Source organism: Drosophila ananassae, chromosome 3L (genome assembly GCF_017639315.1).
Source record: "Drosophila ananassae strain 14024-0371.13 chromosome 3L, ASM1763931v2, whole genome shotgun sequence".
In the NCBI taxonomy this organism is placed as follows: domain Eukaryota; kingdom Metazoa; phylum Arthropoda; class Insecta; order Diptera; family Drosophilidae; genus Drosophila; species Drosophila ananassae.
Window position 1 is genome coordinate 23,854,246 of NC_057929.1, and position 24,469 is coordinate 23,878,714.

At 37.6% G+C, this 24,469-nt stretch overlaps 1 protein-coding gene across 9 annotated transcripts in view; it reads right to left on the bottom strand.

Annotated features, from left to right (window-relative positions):
- Positions 1 to 18,215, bottom strand: part of LOC26514303 (vesicular glutamate transporter 1) — a 70,256-nt gene extending 52,041 nt beyond the window's left edge. For 2 of the 9 annotated variants that reach the window (XM_044715381.1, XM_032455580.2), the window contains exons 1-2: positions 18,131 to 18,203; positions 17,658 to 17,703 (exon numbers count right to left, since the gene is read on the bottom strand). The gene's annotated coding sequence lies outside the window, so the exon portion shown is untranslated. Of the gene's footprint in view, positions 1 to 17,657; positions 18,049 to 18,130 lie in introns of those variants that run through there. The other 7 variants (XM_044715380.1, XM_014904719.3, XM_014904718.3 and 4 more) reach the window with 5 other exon arrangements.
- Between the last annotated feature and the right edge of the window lie 6,254 nt (positions 18,216 to 24,469).

A 24,469-nucleotide genomic window follows, 5' to 3' on the forward strand; every position in this document is an offset into this window, starting at 1 on the left:
AGAAAGTACATTGAACATATCATGTTGCATCTCTGGAATTCGTCATATCACACACTTTCCCACACCACCATTACCACTCAAGTCCCATCCCAAAACACCATCGCACACGGAGCCAGATTAAAGTGTCATTGGACCCGTAACAAGGATGCCCGCCCCAAATCGGAGGTGGCTGGCGGTAAATCACCCACTACTGCCATCATGTTGAGTCCATCATGTACCTAAGAGTCATGAAGCCTCCTTCAGGTGCGGTGAAGGGCAACGAACCTACGAAAGCTAGGAAACTGGACGAAAAGAAGTTCACATACGAGAAAAAAAGACCTGCTGGACAAATTTTACCATGCCAAGGAAGAGCCAATTCGCCAAAACATCTGAGGACTTCTTCTGATGCGGCTGGGCACACAACCCAATCGGTCCTTTGGAAAGATTGCGCATTCTACTCAGGTTTATCGGCAAAAGTAACCCCGACGACAAAATTCCAAAGGAGAAGTGGAGATGGGTAGAGGCAGCCCTAGCAGCAAAATGCTGAGATATTCTAGCTGTATCCGGGCTACCGCATAACGTACGGCTGGAATCGAGGGGATAGATCCCAGATAGTAAAAGTTGTAAGTATCACGAGGAAGAGTGTTGAATAGATGAAGCGGTAAGAATAACGGTAAAGAAATCGTCTTGGGCATATGTCGAACTACAATGGGTAAGGAGTAGAGGACGAAAGTTTCTAGTCCTTCTACTAGGATCGTAAGAATTTATGCGTGTTAGTAAATGCTGGCTGTCTACATTTCCATTATTGAGATTATATAGAAACACTACAGCCAGCATCGTTCTACGGTTTGTTAGTTAGGTTTGTTGGTTAATAAAAGTCTACAGGGGTAAGAGGGAAGGTGAAGATTTGCATCCAAATTAAGTCCTCTAAGAGCGAAAATTAAAAAGTTTTTTTGTACAGGTATTTTGTGTTCTTGGAATACTCCGAGGACTTTGAAACACAATCGGACTATTGAGGACTACAGAAACACAATCCATAGTAAAGAATCAGAAGGACCAATAAAGTATATAACGTTTTGCTTATGTACGGGTCATTAAATTCTTTTAACCATATTATAATAAAACCAAGCACACCCATTGCTTTATTAACCATGGTGAATAAAGGTATGCAGTTCGCAACCTCGTGGACTGCCGTCCACAGTGATATGGTCGGTAAATTTAAATTTTAAATCTAATAAGACACCCACATCGTAAACCTGAGTAAATCGTTTCAAGGCGTACCCATAAAGATCGATAAAATGACATGAGTTTACATATCGATCCGTTAAGCCATAAAGGTTATTTGTTATTTGCAATTTTTAAATTTTTCCAATTCGGATTGAAGTCTAAACTGGGCGCTAGTGAATTTATACTGAAGACAAAGCTTAATGTCATCAGCGTACTTAAGTATAAGTTAAGGCAAGGGGCTAATCATTACTGAATAACGAAAAGAGTAAGGGTCTAAAATGGCTTCTTTATGGTACACCAGATGTGACGCGGATTAAAACCGAAGTAACCTCTTTAAAGAAGATACTTTGGGTTCTTCCAGATAAGTAGCTCAAAATCCAGATAAGGAGATCAGTTAGGAATCCCAAAAAACTGAGTTTACTTATCAGAAGCGAATGGTTAAATGAGTCAAATGCTTTACTGAAGTTAATGTAAATGACGTCTGTTTGAAAGCCATTCCGTCACACATCCGTGACAAATGAAGTTAACTCCAATTAGTTGGTAATGGTGGAGCAGCGCTTCATGAAACCATTCTGGCACGGTGATATTAAAGAACCACATAGATGTTGCAATTGTGAGGTAATTCATTTTTACAAAAAGCTTTGAAATTGTTGACAATTTAGAAATGCCTCTGTATTTGGCAGCGTCGGATTTATTGTGCAAAGGAATACTGAATGATTCCTTCCACATAAGGGGAAAGATCGAAGTCTCCAACGATACATTAAAGGGTTTTAGGAGCGGTTTGCACAATGCCTGGTCGAAGTTTTTTAGAACACAGCCAACCAACTCTATAACAATTTGTTTATGATCCATACATTAAATTCTTTTGGCCATCTTTTAATAAAATTATATTATTAAATATTAAACCGAGAGCTCAGACAAAAGGTTAGAAACGAATCGAATTGCGGACAAATGTTGCCAATTGCGGATCGGACGAACGTGGTATGTAAGAACTGGTAACATATAAATATTGACTAGACAAAATTATTTCGATGCAAAGGAATTTTAAGTCACCAAAGTTTTCTGATTTTACCTCTTCAGAAAAGAAGTCTACAGAAATTAACACTCCTCCTCCCCTTCGCAGAGTTTTATCACATCTAAAATTGGTGAACCTACTTGGAAAAACTTCGGATCGTAAGATCTCCAGGTTTAACCAAGTTTTTGTAATCTGTATCAGAATACAGTTTGGGAAGTTTGATACGTAGGCCCCAAGTATTCTGATTGGTAAGTGTTAGTTAAGATGTTAGTAACTTTTGTAACTGAGGAAGACGAGGTGGAACGTTGGTCAGTGGCTCTAACATGTGGAAGCTTTACTCTCGGACGGTTAATTAGCCTGTTGGGTTAGTTTTAGGGAGGTTTGAACTAATGGGACATATTGGACATTTGATTGTTTATATTGAGAAATTTGGAACCCGAATTTTCCCAGGTCCAGCCCTTGGGGTGGCCCTAGATATGAACGCATAATTGTCGGCGGAGTATGCTGAAAATTATTCGCCACAAGCCCATCACTAACAGCAGATTTCTTACGCTTAGGAGACTTATTTAGTACCTTAAGACTACTAAACTGTGAATCAAGCGCACAGAGTTGTCATTGATTTTACGAAAATCGCTAATCAACTCTTTAAATCCACTTTAAGTCTATCACATGAACGATCTCATTTTGTCCTGAGCAGCACGACAACCGTCACAGCAAAAGTGGAGACCTACGCATCCAAAATTGCTGCCGAGAACCCGGCACACTAAGCGTGTACAACGTTCTCACAAAGCCAGCAATGGATGGTAGGCTGGGATGCCAAGATTGTCTTATTACAAGACATAATCGGACAGACAAGTTTAAATTCCAAAATTATTAAAAATTAAATAATTAATTTATTAATGATAATTACAAAAATAAATAATTAATTTACTAATATTATTTTTTTTTATTATTGAGGAACCTTAAACCACCATGATTATTTATTATTATTTTTTTAATTTTCTTATTTTATTTTTATTTCAATATCTAAGTACCTTGAACCACTGTTCAATCATTAAACCCTTTAAAATCCAAAGATAGAATGGCAAGAGATTGCACCCATGGGAATAAGTGATTAAAAGCATGGTTTAGAAGCGATCTCCGGCAGTAAAAAACAAATATGCCTGTATTGTTTGGAGCCCCGCAAATAAAATAAGTTCCAATAGAGTTGAGCGGTTGCAGAGAAAATTTTTCAAATTCAAATATGTACACTTGAGGATCGGCGCACTGTGGCAGCATTAACATTCATCAATAACACTGTATCTGGCAGCATTGATTGCCCCATGTTATTGGGGCTTATAAACTTCAATTTGCCCCAGAGGGATCTTCGCTCGTTTGCTCCCTTTCGGATTGCTTATCGTAGGGCCAATTACCTTTTGAACGAGCCTATTGATAGAGCATTATCATTTTTTAATACATTACCGCCTAGCCTCCGAACTAAGTGGGGCTCAGATAAACAAGATTAAAATAATCAATGGCGAAAGAGAAATAAATAAATACTCATGTGCTGCACTTGAAGCACTTAAGAAAGGGTCAGCGTCCAATCCGTTGATAAGAAGTTTGAAATAGATTTAAGATTTTCATGTTTCTTTCTTGTCAGAGAATTGTATGAAATAAAAACAGGTTCGAAACGAAATTCATTGGATTAACACTATTATTTTAAGGGGCTTTTCTTAACAACCACTGTACCAGGGAAACGAAAAAGGGAAATTAAAGTGAGCGATTGAGTTAGTGCAACTGTAAAATAGAGAAAGGAATCTCTATTGAGCGACAATAGAGCAACACAGAAAAAGATAAAGAAGCAGAGCAGAGCTATGCTTGGAATAAAATGAATAAACGATACGAATATTTGAACGAATAAATATTTGAATAATGAATATTTGAAAAACAAAAAAAAAAACACACCCATTCGCTTTTATTGAAAGATTGGAAATGTCATCCGAGCTTGAAATAATGCCCTCGGAAAAGCATGCTCAAGAATAAAAACAAAAAAGCGAAATAGGACACTTTTAAAAGAGCTAGGCCTACAGCGCTAGCAACCCTCCAGACGGCAAACAGACCCTAAGAAACACTCTTAGCCCCACCCAAATATCTAATGCAAAACACGCTTCAAAAAGGGTTAATTGAACGAGACTGCCTTCCACGCGCTCTCCAAGCATTTTAACACCTTAATCTATAAAACTTCACACGAAGAGAAGTCGACATATACAGTGACAGCAAAGCGGTTATTAAATCGATCAGCTATCACCAGTAATTCCAAAACAGTCTCAGATAGTAACAGGTCTATGCATATAAAACTGCGTTTTTTTTACAACTTTGGAGATTTATTAAAAAACAAGAAAGGAAAGCTAACTTCGGGCGGAGCCGAAGTAGATATACCCGTGCAGATAAGGTTGTTCCATTTCCGATCGTTCAGTTATATGGCATCTATAGGATAAAGTCGGCAGCTATAAGATATAGTCGGCCTATCCTTATGAAATTTTGTACATATTTTAGATATATTTTAGATATAGATATTTTGGCCAAATATACCATGTGTGGAAAGTCCCAACCCTAACTTAAAAAACACAAAAGTTATGGCATTTTCGATCAATCAGTTATATGGCAGCTATAGGATATCCCGGTCGTTCCGACTTATAAACCGCCTGCAAACAAAAGAAGTATATGTGCAAAATATCAACTCGATTGCTTTAAATCTGAGGGACTAGTTTGGGTAGAAACAGACAGACGGTCAGAGAGACAGACTCATACTAAACGATTCCGGCCTGATCCCAGAAAACGCACAGCATGACTTTGCGGCAGAAACGGGTTGACCGAGATTGGGACTGGGCCGGCTGGGCTAGCATAGGTCCGGGCCTGGGCTAACATAGGATTTTTTCTTTTGGGGTTTTAAAAATAGATCCACTTTTCCTCCCCAGTGACAATGCAATGCAAAAACGACTTCATTTTGTGCCGTTCCGTTAAGAGAATTTCGCAAGTGTTTTTTCTGTTCTCTTGTTGGCGTTCATTGAGCTCATGCGGAACCCATCTGCCAAACTTTAAAATTATTCCCATGGTTTTGAGCCATCTTCCAACGGTGCTCTGGTCAACATTCAATTGTTCTGTTTGGCTATCGTCCTGATCAAGCAACGCCTGCAAACTCAGTGTCCTCAGTGTCAAAAACTAGTTAATGTTTAATGTTATATAGGCCCCCAATATTTTTTATAATAACACAATTACACTTTTCCAAATTTATTTAAATAGGCAAAACAATTATTTAGATAGCCAATGCCATTCCGCCGTCTCCTTCGCCGATGCGGATCGATAATAATAATAAGGAGTCCCTCTTCTCCGCCCTTTTAGATGGAATGTGATCTGTGCAAGAGGGGACCGGAGGAGCTGAGACATAATTTATCCAAATATAAATTTGAATTAATAATATGAGATGGATATTGTTTTTATTTTATTTAAAACAAATTTAAATATATATTTGGTTTGTGCTGAAAATAATTTTTTATTTACATTATGCCTAAAAGCCAGAGATGAAGTTTAAAACAAAAGACAAATTGCTATTGTGCATTGTGCTATTTTTGCAAAATGGTCGCCAGCCACGACGAGATGAGGAGCACATCTTAACCGGAATCCAATAAAACTCACCAAGGTCGAACTCCAGATCGACTGAGTACATTGGCAGTTGGCAGGAGTACTAGCTCAGCATTGCGATCCTGGGTCACAACAGTGTTGATTGAGCGGGATGGGTTCGCAACAGAAACTGCATCGCTGGGACGTAAGAATCGTGCGGGTGAAGCATTGGTAGAACTAGAAACCTGCTCGCGAGGGTGCAACAGGAAATGATAACGGCGTTTGTACGTCGAGCCGCGGGAAGCTGAGCATCCGCTAGCGAAATGACCATCCTCTAGGTAAACAAAACAGCGAGTCAGACGCCGCACTTCGTCGTACCGTTCCTGAATTGGCAAAGCACTAAACTTTTGACAAGAAAGAAGCTCGTACGCCGAAACACCACAAAGGGCTCATAGAGCAGGACGGGCGTTAATAACCATGAACGAAGATCGGTTATTGGACGATCTACCTCGGCCCACCGTATCCAAAGCTGAGGCACTGGCAACGTCGAGAAGTGTGGAGTGGGCAGCGACTCTCATGGAGCGCTTGGCAACCTCCACCTGAATGTCCACATGCACATCAGTCGTCAGCTGCGAGAAACTCGAATACAGCTTACTCCCGATCTCGCTGAAATTAAGCTCCTCCAACTCTTCCTGAAGCGCGGTGCATCTCAGTTTTGAAATGTATGTGTACCAAATAAAATTACAAAATGGTATCTAGCAAGTACCATATCTTTGGAATACTCATTCAAAGTTGAAATCTCCGATTTTCTACATAAATTTTTGATCGTAAAATTATACGTGGAGGAAAAAAAAAGTAGAAATTGTCGGCCTGCGTATTAAACGCAATCATGCATAATTTTATCGTTCCTTCATGGATGATATCGAATTAGTTCGAATGTAACCCTTAACTCTCACTCATTTAAATCATTTTTCCTCCCCCAAATGTTGTTAGAGTGAGATAGACTTCTGCATGAATGCACTCATTTGTGGCAGAACAGATCTGTACAGTAGTGTAGTGTATTCAAAAACACTGCACTCATTCTTTACTGTACAGTATACTCTATAGGTCACAATAAGAAAGCACAACATTTTCAGTGTACTCACTTCGATTGTGAACAGTATTTGATTATACTTTTCGATAGTGATTACTACATTTGTTTTTTTTTTAACACTGTACATCTTGTATGTCAACTGTGTACAACTGTACAGGTGAGTGCAGTAATTTGTAATAAGTGGACAAACATGGATTCTAAGGAGAATCCTGATCCTGTTCTGCAGTGGTGGTCCATAAATAAGGAGCGTTTTCCTCTGCTTTATCAAATTAGCTAAAAGGCATTTTCTGTTGCCAAAAATTTGATTTGCGAAAAACGGTCCAAAAGTGCCACCACTGAAGACATGGTAAACAAAATAATGTTCCTTCATTCTAATATTGATAACTTAAATGTAGATAATTTAATAACATAAAAAAATTATTATAATTGGTTTAAATTTAAATATAAATAAGTTATAAATTTTTTATTTTATAATAAATACATTTAAAATGAAAAAACAAATCAATTATTTAATTGGAAATACATACACATGAGAACTATACATATATGTGTGTATATACCAGTCATGAAGTTTCACTCACTGTACAGTAAGTCAACTGCACACTAAAACATTGTACAGTGCGTTGACTACTGCACACCAATTTTACTGTACTCATTAACAGCTGTACAACTATGGAATGAGTGAGACTACTGTCAATCAAAACAGACAATACTACTCTATTCACTCACACCCAAATATACTGTGTACAAAAAATAGTGTACCCACATTTAGAATAAGTGATTCATTTGTCGTTTTGGATGCATTCATGCAGAAGTCTGGAGTGAGAACACTCATTTATTTATTGGATCATTATACCCTTGCAGAGGGTATTATAATTTTGGTCAAAAGTGTGCAACGCACTGAAGGAGACATCTCCGACCCTATAAAGTATATATATTCTTGATCAGGATCACCTCCTGAGTCGATATAAACATGTCGGTCTGTCCGTCTATCTGTCTGTCTGTCTGTCTGTCGGTTTCTACGCAAATTTGTCTCTCAGTTTTAAAGCTATCGAGTTGAAACTTTGCCCACATCCTTCTTTTCCTTGTAGTCGGAACGGCCGGGATCGGTCGACAATATCCTATAGCTTCCATATAACTGATTGATCGGAAATGCCAAACCTTCGTTGATTTCCAATTTATAAGGATGGGACTTTCTATGGATTCTAATTTGGGCCAACTTATCCGATATACCAAATTTCATAAGGATCGGCCGTCTATATCCTATAGCTGCCATATAACTGATTAATCGGAAATGCCATAACTTCGTTGTTTTTTAAGTAAGTAGTTGGAAGTTTCAATGGATTAATTGTTATATTCAATAAATAAATAAATTCCTCTTTGGGAAAAAAAATTCGATATGCCAAATTTCATAAGGATCGGCCAACTATATACGATCCACTATATATCTAATAATATAAGATGCGTGGCGCCACCTAGCGGACTGCGACTCAACTGCAAGTTTGTATAAACTTCGGCTCCGCCCGAAGTTAGCTTTCCGTTCTTATTTATTTTTGTCTCTACATTCTATTCAACTCAATTCATTTTCAACTCTGTACATTTGAATTTCGTTTTTTTTCGTTGTTGTTTTGACGTCGCCCATAAGATAAAATATTGTCCATTGTTGGGCATATGTCGAACTACAATGGCTGAGGATTACAGGACGTAAGTTTCTAGTCCTTCTACTAGGAACGTTAAAATGTACGCCTGTTAATAAATGCTGGCTGTCTACATTTCCATAAATAAGATTATATAGAATCATGACACCCAGCATCTTTTAATAAATATATGGTAGGTAAATTTAAGTCTCAAATCTTATAGGACACCTAGATCACCTAGATGGTGACTGTTACGGGGTTTGAATTATTCGGTCTGGGATCACTTGAAGCGATGCCACAGAGGACATATCGGACAACTGCTCATAAATTCTGAGATATTCGGAAGCCGAATTTTTCTCAGGTCCGGGCCTTGGGGTGGCCAGAGATATAAGCGGCTGCATAGTTGTCGGCTGAAAAGGCTGAAGATTATTCCCCACAAGCACATCACTAAAAGAGGATTTCTTACGCTTCGGAGACTCGTTTAGTAGTTGAAGTCTACTAAACTGTGTATCGAGCGCACAGAGTTGGTCATTAAGTTTACGAAAACCACTGATCAACTCCTTGAACCACTTTTAGTCTGTTTCATGAACGATTTCATTTCGTTCTGAACAGCACGATAACCGTCACAGCAAAAGTGGAGACCAGACCTACGTGAAAAAGCATCCGAAATTGAGGCCGTGATCCCGGCAAACTTAGCGTGTAAAACTTTTTCACAAAGTCAGCAGTTGATTGTAGGCTGGGAAGAGGAGATTGTCTTATTACAAGACTAAAGCGCGCAGACAAGTTTAAATTCCATATTTATTAAAAATTTAATAATTAATTTATTAAAGATTATTAAAAAAATAAATAATTAATTTAGTAATATAATTTTTTTTATTATTTGTTTATTATTGAGGAACCTTGAACCACTGTACCAGGCAAACGAAAGGGGAAGATTAAAGAGAGCAGTTAGTACGAGTTAGTAAAATGCAAAGAATATAGATAATACTGTCTATTGAGAGAATATAATTCTGATAGTTCTTTCTGTGCACCTCACATTGTTGTATTTACAGAAACTTAGTTAAAGCCAAAGATCTTGAGTTCCGAAGTTTTTCCTAGAAGGAAAACCACTTTTAGATGTGATAGAACTCTGCGAAGGGGAGGAGGAGTGTTAATCTCTGTAGACTCCAAACTCGGGCGTTAATAACCATGAACGAAGATCGGTTATTGGACGATCTACCTCGGCCCACCGTATCCAAAGCTGAGGCACTGGCAACGTCGAGAAGTGTGGAGTGGGTAGCGACTCTCATTGGCAACCTCCACCTGAATGTCCACATGCACATCAGTCGTCAGCTGCGAGAAACTCGAATACAGCTTACTCCCGATCTCGCTGAAATTAAGCTCCTCCAACTCTTCCTGAAGCGCGGTGCATATCAGTTTTGAAATGTATGTGTACCAAATAAAATTACAAAATGGTATCTAGCAAGTACCATATCTTTGGAATACTCATTCAAAGTTGAAATCTCCGATTTTCTACATAAATTTTTGATCTTCTATGATTTTTCCCCAAACATTTTCCTATGGAAGATTTTTATTTTCTTATTGTAAAATTATACGTGGAGGAAAAAAAAAGTGGAATAAACCGAAGAACGATGATGGGTGTCTTGTTTATATATAATCTTATTTATGGAAATGTAGACAGCCAGCATTTACTAACACGCTTAAATTTTAACGTTCCTAGTAGACTTTTCGGAGTACAATGGTCTCTACCACATCTTGTTACTTTCTTCCACTGACAATCTTAAATCTCTTATATTAAAACCTTATCTGAGCAACACTCTTTCTCGCGATATCTTACTCTTACTCTTCTTTCAAACTATGTCGGATCTATTCCCACGATTCAAGCCGTACGTTACGCGGCAGCGTCCCTCGGTCGGTTGGACGGGAGGTGGGCTGTATGTACGCAGTGGGAACCGCGCGAAAAAAATGCTTCAAGTGCAAAAAACATGGGCACAGAGCAGTGCAATGCAAATCACGAAAAGAAATCGAAAAAGAAAGAATGAATCAATTTCCATACAAAATTTCTAATTTCGTATTTCCTGCGATCCAATGAAAAAACTTGTTCGTTTCATACCAACGCTGCAAATTTTTTTGTTGAGTAATAGACACATTGTGCAATTAAAAAAAACAGATCGTAAAACATAAAAACAAAATCAATTTGCTGCGGGCAAAAATCAATTACTGTTTTCAATGAGTACAAAACAACGAATTATGGCATAATTGATATATATGTCCATCTAAATTTTAGAAACCTACAAGAATTGATTAACAAAAAAATTGGAAACGGGTTTTATGTAAATGACAGTCTTTAGTCTGACTTTGCCGTATCCCGACGTGTTTTTGCGATTGCTCTCATCTGCTCTCATCTGATTACCTATATCTTTGATACGAGTTTCCTCTCTTCGCGTATTATCATCGGAGCATATTTGACTTACGTAGTTCATTGAACCATACACTTCTTAAAAACAATATTATTTCTGCCGCGCTATTCGAATATTCATATATATATTCCCTTCCTATTCTATTCTCCGGTCGAGTAATCCCGTTACATCATTGTTACTGTGAAGCGGTTATTCATCACGGCGTATCTCTTTTGTTACGTCTTCTCTTCGACGTGCCTGATCCGAACGTGCCTCTCTACCACAAATATCTAATTGATCTCTTCTCGCTCTCACTACAGTGGGCAAATCTCAGTTAATAATGAGTCTAATTTGCACTGCTAAGAAATGCGAGTTTGGAGGATGCATCACTGGTGACTCGAATCTGTCCTGCTGGCTTTGCTACAACAGCTCAAATATTAAATGTGCTGGTGGTGGGCACAATGGACGGATAAGCGATCTTATCACAAAGAATATTGGTCTGACATGGTCTTGTATTGCCTGCTCAGCAGACGAGAAACGGCTTTCTAGATGTCCGTAAGCAATTTTCTGCACTTAATGAGCAATTCCTTACACTTGAGACCCAATTCCTAGGTCTCAAGTTATTAAGTGAATCTCCAAGGAGAAAAATTCCAAACAACAACCCGATGGGGGTCACTTTATTGAGTACTCCTGCTTCTCATGCGATTCATTCGGATACTTTTTTAACGCCTAATACTTCATCGCCTACTGTTGTGCCTGTGAAATGGATCCATTCACCAAGCCAATCAGCCATCAGCCAATGGAATCGTCAAGGAGTCTTGGTCCACCTATTGTCTTGGATCCTCAATCGTTGAAAAACCAGCAGGTTCCTGTGGCACCGTCTCCTAGGTCTCTAGGGCTTTCGCTTAGAGCTGTTGCCATGACTTTTTGAAAATATGAGATTAAAAACTCCCATTTAATTGACGAAAATATTGTTTAACCACCTATAATAAATCCAATAAAATTATTTCGAGTTTTTTCTTAAATCCAAAATTAAAACATGGTATGATCTACTGTTTTCAATAAGAAAATAAAAATCTTCCATAGAAAAATGTTTGGGGAAAAATCATAGAAGACCAAAAATTAATGTAGAAAATCTGAGATTTCAACTTTGGATGAGTATTCCAAAGATATGGTAACTGCTATATAACATTTTTTTATTTTTAGTTGGTACACATACATTTTAAAAATGATATGTACTAAAAACAATGATGGTCATAGCCATTACACGGCCTACATAATTTAATATATGGTAAAATTTGATCAAATTCTTCTCTTAGGTGTACCGCGGAAACTGTGGGTGATAGAACCTATGTTTGTTCTGGACTTTGGTTCAGGGGAGCCGAAAGTTTTGGAGCATTTGAAATTATGCATGGAGATTTTTAGCCGTTGGCCTGTTTAATCTTCTCTCACTAAACTGCTCAAAGTGCAAGGTTGTGACGTTTAATCGTAGCTTGCCTCATATTATCTCGTACTCACTTGGGAATCACTTTTTAGATCGTGTTTCCTTAATCAATGATCTTGGAGTTCTTTTCGATCACAAGCTGTCGTTTAATGAACATATTTCTGTAACAGTTAATAAAGCCAGAGGAGTACTTGCTTTTATCAAGCGCTGGTCACAAGAGTTTGGTGATCCCTTCACCACTAAAATCTCTTTGGTTCGACCGATCCTGGAATACTGTTCATGCGTTTGGAGTCCGCAGTATATGGTTCATCAAAGAAGTATTGAATCAGTGCAAAAGCAGTTTCTTTTATTTGCCTTAAAATATTTAAACTGGGACTCATATATTCTTCTACCACCATATCGTTGTCGGCTAAAGTTATTAGACCTGCCACCATTGCAGGTAAGTCGTACTTGTGCTGGGGCCATGCTCCTTCATAAAAATATGCTTGGTCAAGTTGACGCGAAACTTTTACTCGAAAAGATACTTTTCTCTGTTCCAAACAGGTCAACCAAGTCCTTCCGACCCCTTTGGTTACCAATTTGCAGATCTAATTTTGCGGATCATGATCCTTTTCGCTTTATCTGAAAAATTTAAAACCTATTGTTACATATATTTTCGCCTGAATTATCCCTAGATGTAATAAAATCTAAATTGATTGTTTTTCTATTAGAATAATTTGCCTAACTCTTAATTAGATATAATTTTAATAATTGTATAAATAACAGTTAATTTTTACATTAAAAAAATATAACCAAAATGACATGACGGAAATAAACTGCGAAACGTGTAATAAGTTCGATATCAGAGCCACTCCGTTCTTAAAAGGCTAAGTTATTGCGGCGTCGAATGTTTTGGATCTTATTCATACGGACAAAAGACGTACTAAAAACGTGCCGTCGATCGGTGGGGTATGATTTTGTATTACTTTTATTGACGACAAGTTTCTAAAGTTGAAGGACAAGGCAACATTCGATGGGGCGTGAATACAAATCCTTGCTTGATAACGAAATTTTGTCATTAGTCGACCTAGGATCGATACGGGTCTTCCATATCAATCGCGATGACCAGAGCCATGTGCAAAAGTTCAATTCAAGGTTAGTTACCAAAGGATGCAGCCAGCAGTTTGGTGTGAACTACATTAAAACGTTTTCGGCAGTCATACGGTATGAAAACATCCGTTTCCTCTTTTCTAAAGCAGCTGAGAAGGGAATATCAGATGAATGTCACAAATGCGACCCCTCTGGATCCTGGATTCCAAGCGAGCTGTATGGACGAAAGCTGTAATAGGGGCAATGCGACCGACTACCAGTCATTTAATGGGTCACTGATGTATTTAGCGAGAACATATCGCTTCGACATCATGAGCTCTGTTTGCAAACAGGTTCAAAGGAATAGCACGTTGATAGAAAGACAAGGTCCGATTTCGAAAAAAACATTAAATGATTGGTGCCAGCACCTGTCCGCTGCAGAGACTGGAAAACCAAAACAGAAAAAAACTGGGTTCACCATGCAATAGAAGTTCGTTGGCTTACTCGTCAATAAAAGAGGTTGCACTTATTGTAACGCTCAAAACAATTTTTTGGGCCAGTGCAGTCCATTCGCTCGCTTGCTGGAATGAAAAGGTTTGAATTTGTTAAGATAGCCTCCCCTATGTGCAAATTTTCTGCGACAAGGTCACTAAATAGACAGAAAATGGAATTAACTCGTGAACATTTTCGCGCAATCATTTTTCACGGCTTTCGACGAAAAAAGGCTCGTGTGGATTGGTGAAAAAACATTTGAAAACATTTCGCGGTGTTTTAAAAGAAGTTTATAAGATCGTCACAGGTGACGAATCATGGATCTATGCTTATGAGCCCAAAAAAAACAGCAATCGACCGCGTGGGTCTTCGAAGTCGAGCCAAATCCAACAAAAGTTGTTGGTGGAAGAAGCACTTCGAAGCAAATGGTGGCCTGTTTCTTCGGTAAAACTGGTCATGTGGCGACTGCTCCGCTTGAGCAACGTAGGACGGTCAATTCTGAGTGGTACACAATTTGTTTGCCTGAAATCTTCGGAGAAATTCGAAAAACTAACAATGCGTGCTCTCACATATCAGCTCAAACCAGCGTCTTTTTGACCGGCAAAAATGTCGAATTAATTCAGCCCTGACTTGGCACCCAATGACTTCTTTTTATTCCCGCACATCAAGAAAAAAAAATGCGTGGTCAACGATTTTCGACGCCAGAAGCTGCACTTGAAGCGTTCAAAAACAATGTTTTGAAGGTGTCTTAATCGGAGTGGACAAAGTGCTTCGACAATTGGTTTGAGCGCATGCAAAAGCGTATAAGTTTTGTTGGAGAATACTTTGAAAAACAATAAAACCATTTTTAATCATAAATATTCGCATTTTTATTATTAGGCAAGAAATATACATAGCAATCCTCGTATATTAATCGGACTCGAAAGTTCTCGTCTTTGAATTTATTCCCATCTATCGTCGTTTTCAACGTTCGTATCAAATAGTTGCTCAGGTTAGATGATACCACGTGGCGGCATATACCAACTAAACCGGTATAGATAGTGTCAAGAGTTGGAGACGTGGGAAGGAGACTGTAGAATCGACCTGGTTTACAGGTCCATCCCATTTAAAGAAACTGGAAGGCCAACGATTCCCCGGTTTGAACTCTTAACGAAATTTCTACAGATTGAAGCAACATAGATTACGGATGTAATCGAATGTAATGAAGCATTTAAGAAAATTGTCGAGATTGTTCAAGAGCACGAGTATGAAGAATAAATTGAAAAGATCCGAAAAAGCTTGGTTGTTGGTCAATGTTTGCAAAAGATAAATTTTTTTATTCAGGAAGTCTCTGAACCTTCGCTTTGTTGCGGGTCGGGGGCAACTAGCTTATGTTTCTACATATATCGTAAAGCCAAGTTTCCAGTATTGTTGACAAAGCGCTCTCAATTTACTCATAGCTACATCTAATACTTTCAAAAGTCGAATTATCATTTGGGTTCACGTGCACTTGTAAGTCTATTGCGAGAGAGTATTTGAATCCTAAACGCGCAAAAATACGCTGCTTCAAATGAAAACCTCGTCTAAGAACTTAAATTATATAAGATTTACCCTTACAATACACAATAAAAAGAGAATTCGTATTTTTGGTAACTACCGGGCACCAATTGACAGACGGGCCGCTGATCGCACCACCAGACCAACTGAGTCTAATATGCTTGCGGCGATGACGGCTTATAAAAAAAAATTGTTCTGGCAACGAATCCACAGGGAGAACGTCTTGCAGAACATTCGGAAGGGCGAGCTGGTCACAGGCCGCCTCAATAGTGGATCACTAGATGGGTCCTAGAAACTTACGCAGCCGCGGAAGGAAGAGTCAGGTTAGCCGTTACTCAGGACTAGCTCAGGAGAACTCTATAAAAGAGCAGTCTATAACCTGGAGCAAAAGCTGGCTGCCAGGTAGTTGAAGCTGGATGGAAGCCTTCAACGGCTAATGTTAATAGATATGCGCAGGAAAAGCCCAGATGCGCTCTTGTGCGAATGCGCCCGTTTCTCCGCAAAGATAGACTAGGCGTAAGTTTGAATACAAGAATATAGCGAATTATAAAGTTGAATCGATTGCACGTATTTTTTCGTTTCGGTAATAAAAATAATGTAAGATAAACCTTTCTAATTTGAAGTATATGGCGACCCCATTATATATTTTTCTCACGGCTAGCTCCGTAAATCGACATATCATATATTAAAGTTAAGATAAAGGAAGCACGAAAGCAAACAAAAATACCCAAGTTTCCTGGTTAAAACTACAGACAAACAAGAAAAAAAAATATCCTTGAACTATTACCACATATATAACAATAACTTTTACCCGATCCTCTGATTGCTATGTACTACCACTAACCATACAACACATAGACTTCTCATTTCATACCACGAAAATGAACGCAAAAATTTCTTGCGAAAGGTCCCCGGAGGCCCAAACATTCTTACGCTCATTTTAACGCTCATAATTCATTGAACTTTTTTGGTGGGTCAGTCGCAGAGAAGCGTATCAAGAAGGTTCTTCCGCGGTTAATCTGATTTTTATATGTACGCGTGCTCACACATTCACATACACAGTTTCTTGTGTGTGCGATCGACTTCGTTTTGAAGCCAGCTAAGATTTTTGTAACTCTTCAAGCATGTTACCCTAAGAAAATGGGAGTATTATTATTATTATTTAACTATGAAAAAATGTTATTATATGTTATATTATATTTTTAAATATTTCATACTGTAACTATTATACAAACTCTGAAAAATGTAGAATTTTTTCGTGAGAACACGTTTTTCCTATGTATGCATAAATACACCAAACTATTCTCAAAGTGCTAGTCCACCGTTTTTTAAATAAATAGGGAGGAAAAAAATCAATACTATCACTGACATTTTCCACAGGGCAATCGATTTCTCGGATCCTATCTAGAGCAGTGGTTCCCAAACTCTTTTCTCTCATAGACCACTTTCAAAACTTTGCTGGATCCGGTGGACCCCCTGCAGCTAAATAACTATCAATTTTCGTAATCAACGACGAATCAACAGTTTTGGAAAAAAAATGTAGACCCCCATTTTTTGTTACACCCAACGTAGACCCCCGTCGAGTCTCCCGTGGACCCCTAGGGGTTCACCTGGACCACTTTGGGAACCACTGATCTAGAGTCTGTTTAAAGAAAAGAGAACGAAAAATGCACATAACACAAACACAAAAAACAAATTCTCAAAGAAGTATTAAGCCTTCTTCGTCAACCGAGAGCAACATTCCATTTGAATAGAAATTGCAATCTGATTGTGATTCAGATGAGGACCTGATCGAACTATAATACTAGAAGAAGAAGAACATAATTTTTAAGATGAAACCTATACAAAACATACATAAATTCATATGTATTTACAGATATTTAAGTCATTTCTGAAATAAATGTAAATACATACATATGTATGTACATTGTCTGAATTCAGCGTCCTACTCAATTTCTAACAATGCTACTAAGAATTGATTTCTATGGGAGGCAATAGGGGGCGTGGTTTCATATACTTAAAATATTTTTTACATTATAATCTTTTTATATAAACACAATGTGCAAAGTTTTAGGTCTGAAACTCTATTTTTTAGTTTTTATGTCAAAAAATCGAATCCACTTGGACCTTAGTGCAGTGGGTCACTTTCTGATTAACGCAAGCTTACCTTTCTCGATATTTTTTATATTTCCAGTTGCATTATTTTTAATGCCCTTTAGAGCAAGAATGCGTCGAGATTAAATAACTTTAATTTTTTTAATTATCATGATTTAAGCCACATACGCATGAATACATTTATATACATACATATGCGCACAGATATAAATATTTATGTACATATGTATTAATATGCTTGCATATACTTATGCATTATGTTTATCAAAATATATTTATTTTGAATGTATGTATATTGTTTCCCGTTTATTATTTCCAGTATGCAACAAAATTTAAACATATGGTCCTTTATACCTATGTATGTATGTATATTAAATATACACATGCATATGTAAATACATATATTCATAAAAAGGTTGCAACAATGTTATACATAGATATGTACATATGTATACCAACATAAATGATATACCTATGAATATATATACATATACATTATTATGGACATATGTTCAATAAATTTACGTGTGAGTGATGAACTATATGTATGTACTAGCTACGCCTAGTGGGACAAGAGTTATTGTACTACCAGTTAGAAAAGCTACCTTGAATACCAAATGAGTGGGTGTAATGCACACCCATTACACCTACATATATAATGCTGAATAAGTGTAGACCATCCGGAATTAATTTTGTTTTAAATACTGATTTTGCGTTACGGCCCTACTGTTATTCAGCTGTGCTTCTTGACAAATTTAATTAAAATTTAATAAAAAAAATTTGCAATGATGATAGAAACCAATTATTCAAATACATTTTCTATTATCATGGGGCTAAAAATAATACTTTTAAAATTTTTTAAAATCGCTTTTCTCTTTTACCACAAATATGTACATAAATAACATCAATTAGATCGATTATTTCCGGCACATCGAATTCACAAATTATTTCTTCGCAAAGTTTTTACTTTTTTTCTGCATATATATTAAAAAATCGGCAAATTGTTAGCTTAAAAAAATAAAATTTTTAATTTTTCGCTGCGGGCCTAAAAAATTCATCAATTCGAGTTGAACTAAATATAAATATCTGGTATTATTTTTTTTCGATCTAATTGCTAAGTGCCGAATAGATCAAGACAACAACTTTTTTGCTCCTCGCTGACTTGTTGGCTGAGGAGAAAGTCAACGAACTTTCATTAAGTTGTTTTCTGAAACCATCGATAATTTTTCGGAAGGTTGAACAATTCACTTATTCATTTCCAAAGATCAGGATTTTTGTTATATTTAACTCCTTTAAGACGAAGTGTTTCGAAATTACTCTTAGTGACCTTGAATGGCTTTATTGTTCTTTAAGCATCTCCAGAGAGTCAACAAATTAAAAATTAAAATTTATCAACGAAACGATTAAATTTAAACCAAATTATGTACTGAAAAAAATTATATTTGTAAATTCTGAATAGTTCTCGTAGAATTTTGGCTATACCAAACTGGAAAGTCGAGCTTGAGGTAGGGGTGTAGAAATTGCAGTAGCTGAAAGAAAGTCATCTACTTCATTGAAGTTATTGAAGTAATAATGACATCACAACGAATAATGTCTCATTTAACACGGAGACCTGCCCTCTGTATGGGCAAGTATACATATATGCTAAGTATAGCAAGTGGCTTTTACATTGACCTATGAATTCTAGTTAATTATCAGTTATCAGCTTGCCTATGGCCTGTCGTTGCCCATCCGCTGTGCTTATGGATGATCCCCTACTCTTGAACCCAGATCCGCTTCTGATAAATGTTTCTTTCCTTTCTTAGGACTTTCATTCCTAGATGGACGTATATCTGAATTCTTGTACCTTCAAGCGCTTACCGCGTACAGCTTCAATCTTACTCATCGATTGCCTATATAGTCTTAATCTATTTTTCGTTTCGCGCGGTTTCGACTGCATAAGTGCAGCCCACCTCCCCTCGTTCTACGGTTTGTTAATGATGGTAAGTTGATTAGTAAAAGTCAACTACGATAAGAGGAGTGGTGAAGATTTGCATCTCAATTAAGTCCCCTAAGATCGAAATTAAGGAAGTTTTTTTGTACAGATTCTATACTCTGGTGTATCTCAGTACACTCCGTATTAAGGACTCCAGACACACGATCCTTTCTCAAGAATAGACCAATGATGTATATAACGTTTTAGTTATGTACGGGTCATTAAATTCTTTTGACCATCTTTTAATAAAACCAAGCACACCCATAGCTTTATTAACCATGGTGGATATATGGTCGGTAAATTTATGTTTCAAATCTAATAGGACACCCTGATCGTTAAACTGAGATCGTTAACCTAAGGCGTTCCCATAAAGAAAGTACGCAGCCTGGTAAGGACTAGATCGATAAAATGACATGAGTTTTAATTTCGATCCATTAATCTTTAGGTTATTTGCTAAACACAAATTTTGAAATTTATTCAAATCGGATTGAAGTCTAGACTGGGCGCTGGTGAATTTATACTGAAGACAAAGCTTAACGTCATCGGCGTACATAAGTACAAGTGAATTAGTTAAGGCAAGGGACACTAATAAACAGTGTAAAAAGTAAGGGTCCAACGTACCGAGGGTCCAGATGGTTGATTACCCTGTTTGGTGACTATAGGGTCTGGGATCACTTGAAGCGATGTCACAGAGGACAAATCGAACAATTGCTCATTAATTCTGAGATATTTGGAAGCCGAATTTGTCTTAGGTCCGGCCCTTGGGGTGGCCAGAGATATAAGCGGCTGCATAGTTGTCGGCTGAGCAGGCTGAAGATTAATCGCCACAAACACATCACTAAAAGATGATTTCTTACGCTTCGGAGACTCATTAAGTAGTTGAAGACTACTAAACTGTGTATCGAGCGCACAGATTTTACGAAAACCGCTGATCAACTCCTTGAATCCACTTTTAGTCTGCCTCATGAACGATCTCATTTCGTCCTGAACAGCACGAGAACCGTCACAGCAAAAGTGGAGACCAGACCTACGTAAAATTGCATCCGAAACTGAGGCCGTGAACCCCGTGGCCCCGAGGCCGTGCAATGAGAGGCTTCCCCTTTTGCGTTGTACAGGGGGCTCATCAGACTGTTCAGCCTCGAGGGTGTCGCCTAATGTGTGCTTGCTGTTAATCTCTTCTGAAAACAGTGGAGCTATCCGAGTCACTGGTCTCTCCAATACTCCATTATTTTCAATACTCCATTATTATTTGATGTCCACTACCCGAACGCGGTTGTCCGGTCCACGATACGTTTGGGAACTCTTCCTATAGGCCAACTCATTACGGGCACATTGTCTTTTTTTATAAGGACTAGGAATCCTTTCCTCTTTAATATTTCAAAAGTCAAAGACGCCGTGGATGTAATTGATACAAGCAGCCGTTTTGTGGACTTCACCGCAGCTTCTCAAAGGCCACTGAATTTAAAGTCTATTTCTCTTTTGAAGCAATGTTGAACTATGTCCTTGGCATTGCTTGAGAAAATTATGGTTTCCAACTGCTTCAATTTAGTTTTAGCTACAAAATAACCTACAAAAGTAACCTACAAAATTCGTTGCATTATAGGAAAGGATCGTCTGGCACTTCCCTCGACGTCCAAGGAACAGGTGGAGAATTGCCAAAAAGGCGTCTGTGAGAGATCTATTACCAATTTCAAGTGAATTGCTTTCGTGGAGAGAGCTATTCACAAAACACTCCGATATAAGCCTAGTCGTGCCGTTTGCTTCGAATCTTATGATGAATCCATATGGGCCGCAGTAATCTTCTCCAGAGTTTAAGAACAGGCGAGCCTGCATGACTCTTTCGGCTGGTAGATTTCAAATGATTTGACTTCTTAATATGGGCTTAACTCTGGTAAATCGCACGCAGTTGGGTACAATGGTTCTTGACATTGTTTTGTTATTGATGATCCAATATTGTTGACGAGCAAAGGCACGCAAGGCGTGGGCACCCATTAGGATAAATTTTACAATTGTGGCATTGCAGGGGAGCAAAGGATGAGTTTGAATGTTCTAGTCTCCCTCCTACATCAGATCCAAAGATGGGACGTCCACTGCTTTGTAACGTTGAGCTAGTTGCACTCCGCGTTAAGTTTGATTTGTTGAATCGTTCGCAGGTTAAGGTGCGTGCCTGGCTTAGTTCACCTAGGCATAGTGACTTTATTGGCGCTCTGTTAGCCTTATAACAGAACCGTGGCATGTACGCAACAATCCGTTGCAATTTGTAAAAGGAATTACTGTTTTTATTTGTCCAGTTATCCCTTGATCCATGTATGAACAGAGCTTCCTAACTGTTGTTTCCCGGGACAAGGCGTCTACTGCAATATTGGCGGATGATACGTGACGCCATTGCACAGTGGTCGGGCTTGTATGGAACCGCGGCCATAAATACTTCTAGGTGTGCTATCGCTATGAAACTTTCACCACAAATCTAGAAAAGTATTATAAACATATTATAAAAAAAATTTACCAGATCGCACCACTATATCCTATAGCTTCCATATAACTGATTGATCGGAAATGCCGTAACTTTGGTGTTTTTTAAGTTAGAGAGTTGAAACTTTTCACAGATGTTATATTTGGTCAAAATTTCTAATCTACAAAATTTCATAAGGATCGGGCAACTGTATCCTATAGCTGCTATATAACTATTTGATCGGAAATGCCGTAACTTTGGTGTTTTTTAAGTTAGAGAGTTGGGACTCTCCACAGATGTTATATTTGGTCAAAACATCTAATCTACAAAATTTCATAAGGATCGGGCGACTATATCCAATAGCTGCCATATAACTGAACCATCCACAGTGGTTGGGCTTGTATGGTGCCGCGCCAAAAATATTTCTAGTGGCGATATCGCAATGAAATTTTTTCAAAAAATCTATAAAAGTATTCTAAACATACTGTAAAAAAATCGTAACGTATAGCTTCCATACAAACCAATGGCGCGATTTTTCATAAAATTATTTTTTTTCCAATACTAAAATTAAATCTTTGACCTTTAAATATAAGCATTAAATTGTAATCCCTAAGAAGTTTTACGTAACTATTAAGTTGAGGGAAGTCTTACTATTAAAAAAACAAACTAAATATTGATGTTTACTTATATTTGTTTAATGAAAGAGTTATAAGACTTCATCAACAAAAAATTTTGTAAGCCTTCTTCGCTGCACCATACATTAAAAGCATATAAACGTGAGAAAACACACTTATAAGAAGAACTTAATAAAGTTTAAAGCAATGGAATAAACAAAAAATAACTCAAAACTATTATATGCAAATCTATTAATAAACACAAACTCAAAAGACGAAGGACAAAGCAACAGAACAACAACCCCACAAGCGAAAATAAATTTTTGTAGTGCAAAACTGACCCTTAAAAAGATAAGAGGGTGTTAGAATTTTCACGATTGTAAGCACATCTGCAAATTTCTGCAAAAAAAATTTACACATTTATTACCTTTAGAGCCAGACGAACACATTAGTATATAACGTAATTGTGGCATTTCGTGGCATCACAACTAAAACTTTAACTAAACATGAAAAAGACATTCAAAAAATAGACAAAAAACATGTTTTTTTCAAATTAATATAACAAGAACAGTTTAACATGTACGATTTTCTATAATATCTCAAATTTTAGAAAATACCTTGAACTTCAAAATCCATTACAAATATTTTAAATTTGGATACGTAATAAATGATCTGACCACTTCAAAGTTCGGTTTTGTTATGAAAAATTCGCGATGCGCGCAAGCTCCGCTGTGAAAATAAACACCTTCACTCAACTTCAATTCTATTTTTAAGAAGAACGTTTAATTTTCCGGACAAACCTAGTAAGCCACAAAGAAGTTTGGACAATTTAGAAGCGATTTGTTTACTTTTCCTATATTTTTGTTGTTATGACTTTTTTTATTTTTGGCCTATGGGCGCAACCACTGTGCATTGGGACTGTTCCGTTATTTCTTGGTTTCTTAAATTTTGGCTATTCGATTTGCCACAAAAGTGTGGTAAGTGAAAGCCGTTGCATTGATCCACCTTAACACGATAGATGAATCGGTCTAAAAAAACCCAGCAACCTTGACTAAAGATAAGCTTTAATCTTTTCTGTCTCTGTGTGTGAGTTCTGCGCCAGTCTGGGCAAGAATTGCTTCGCTGTGGGTGCTACTCTAGACTTGACAGTCTCACCGAGGTTTGCTTATTTTTATACTTTGCTCGTACATTATTGCTGCGCTGGATCCTTTCCGTCAAATATATATTTTGGAATTTCCAATTTATTTAGAGTTATTTAGAGTAAGAACGATAGTATTTAGAATCGGAGTGAAGTTTGAAGAGCAACTTAACCCTTTTTCAATTCCGAGAGGTGATGCATGCTTTTCTTTGCATTTACGATAACTGGCGCAAAAGAACTTTTCGTGTTGCCGCCGTAATAGAATTTTGATTTAAATTTGAATTGTTTAGAATAAGCACACATATGTAAACTTATCGATAGGTTTAGTAACGGCCAAAAGAAGGCAAAGCGTCGGCCATCGCTATAAAAAAGAACAAGAGAAATACGGTGAAGTTAACGTGTGGATAAAAACACGAAGTTTTTTAGCTTTTCACACTTTTTGTGGCACGCATATGGATTAATAAAGATTATTATTAAGAAATTGTGTGTTTGCTAAAGAAACGTGGGAGCCATACGTCCCGGCAATAACAACATTTCTAAAAAACTTCGTTCTATAAAACCTCGTTCTGAAAAAACTTCGTTACCTACGGATCAAAGCGTCGGATTCCTAGCAGATAACAGCTGGGTCGAGTTGATCACGTCGATTACAGGAACGAAAGGACTCTTGCGGATCAATGCAGAGGTA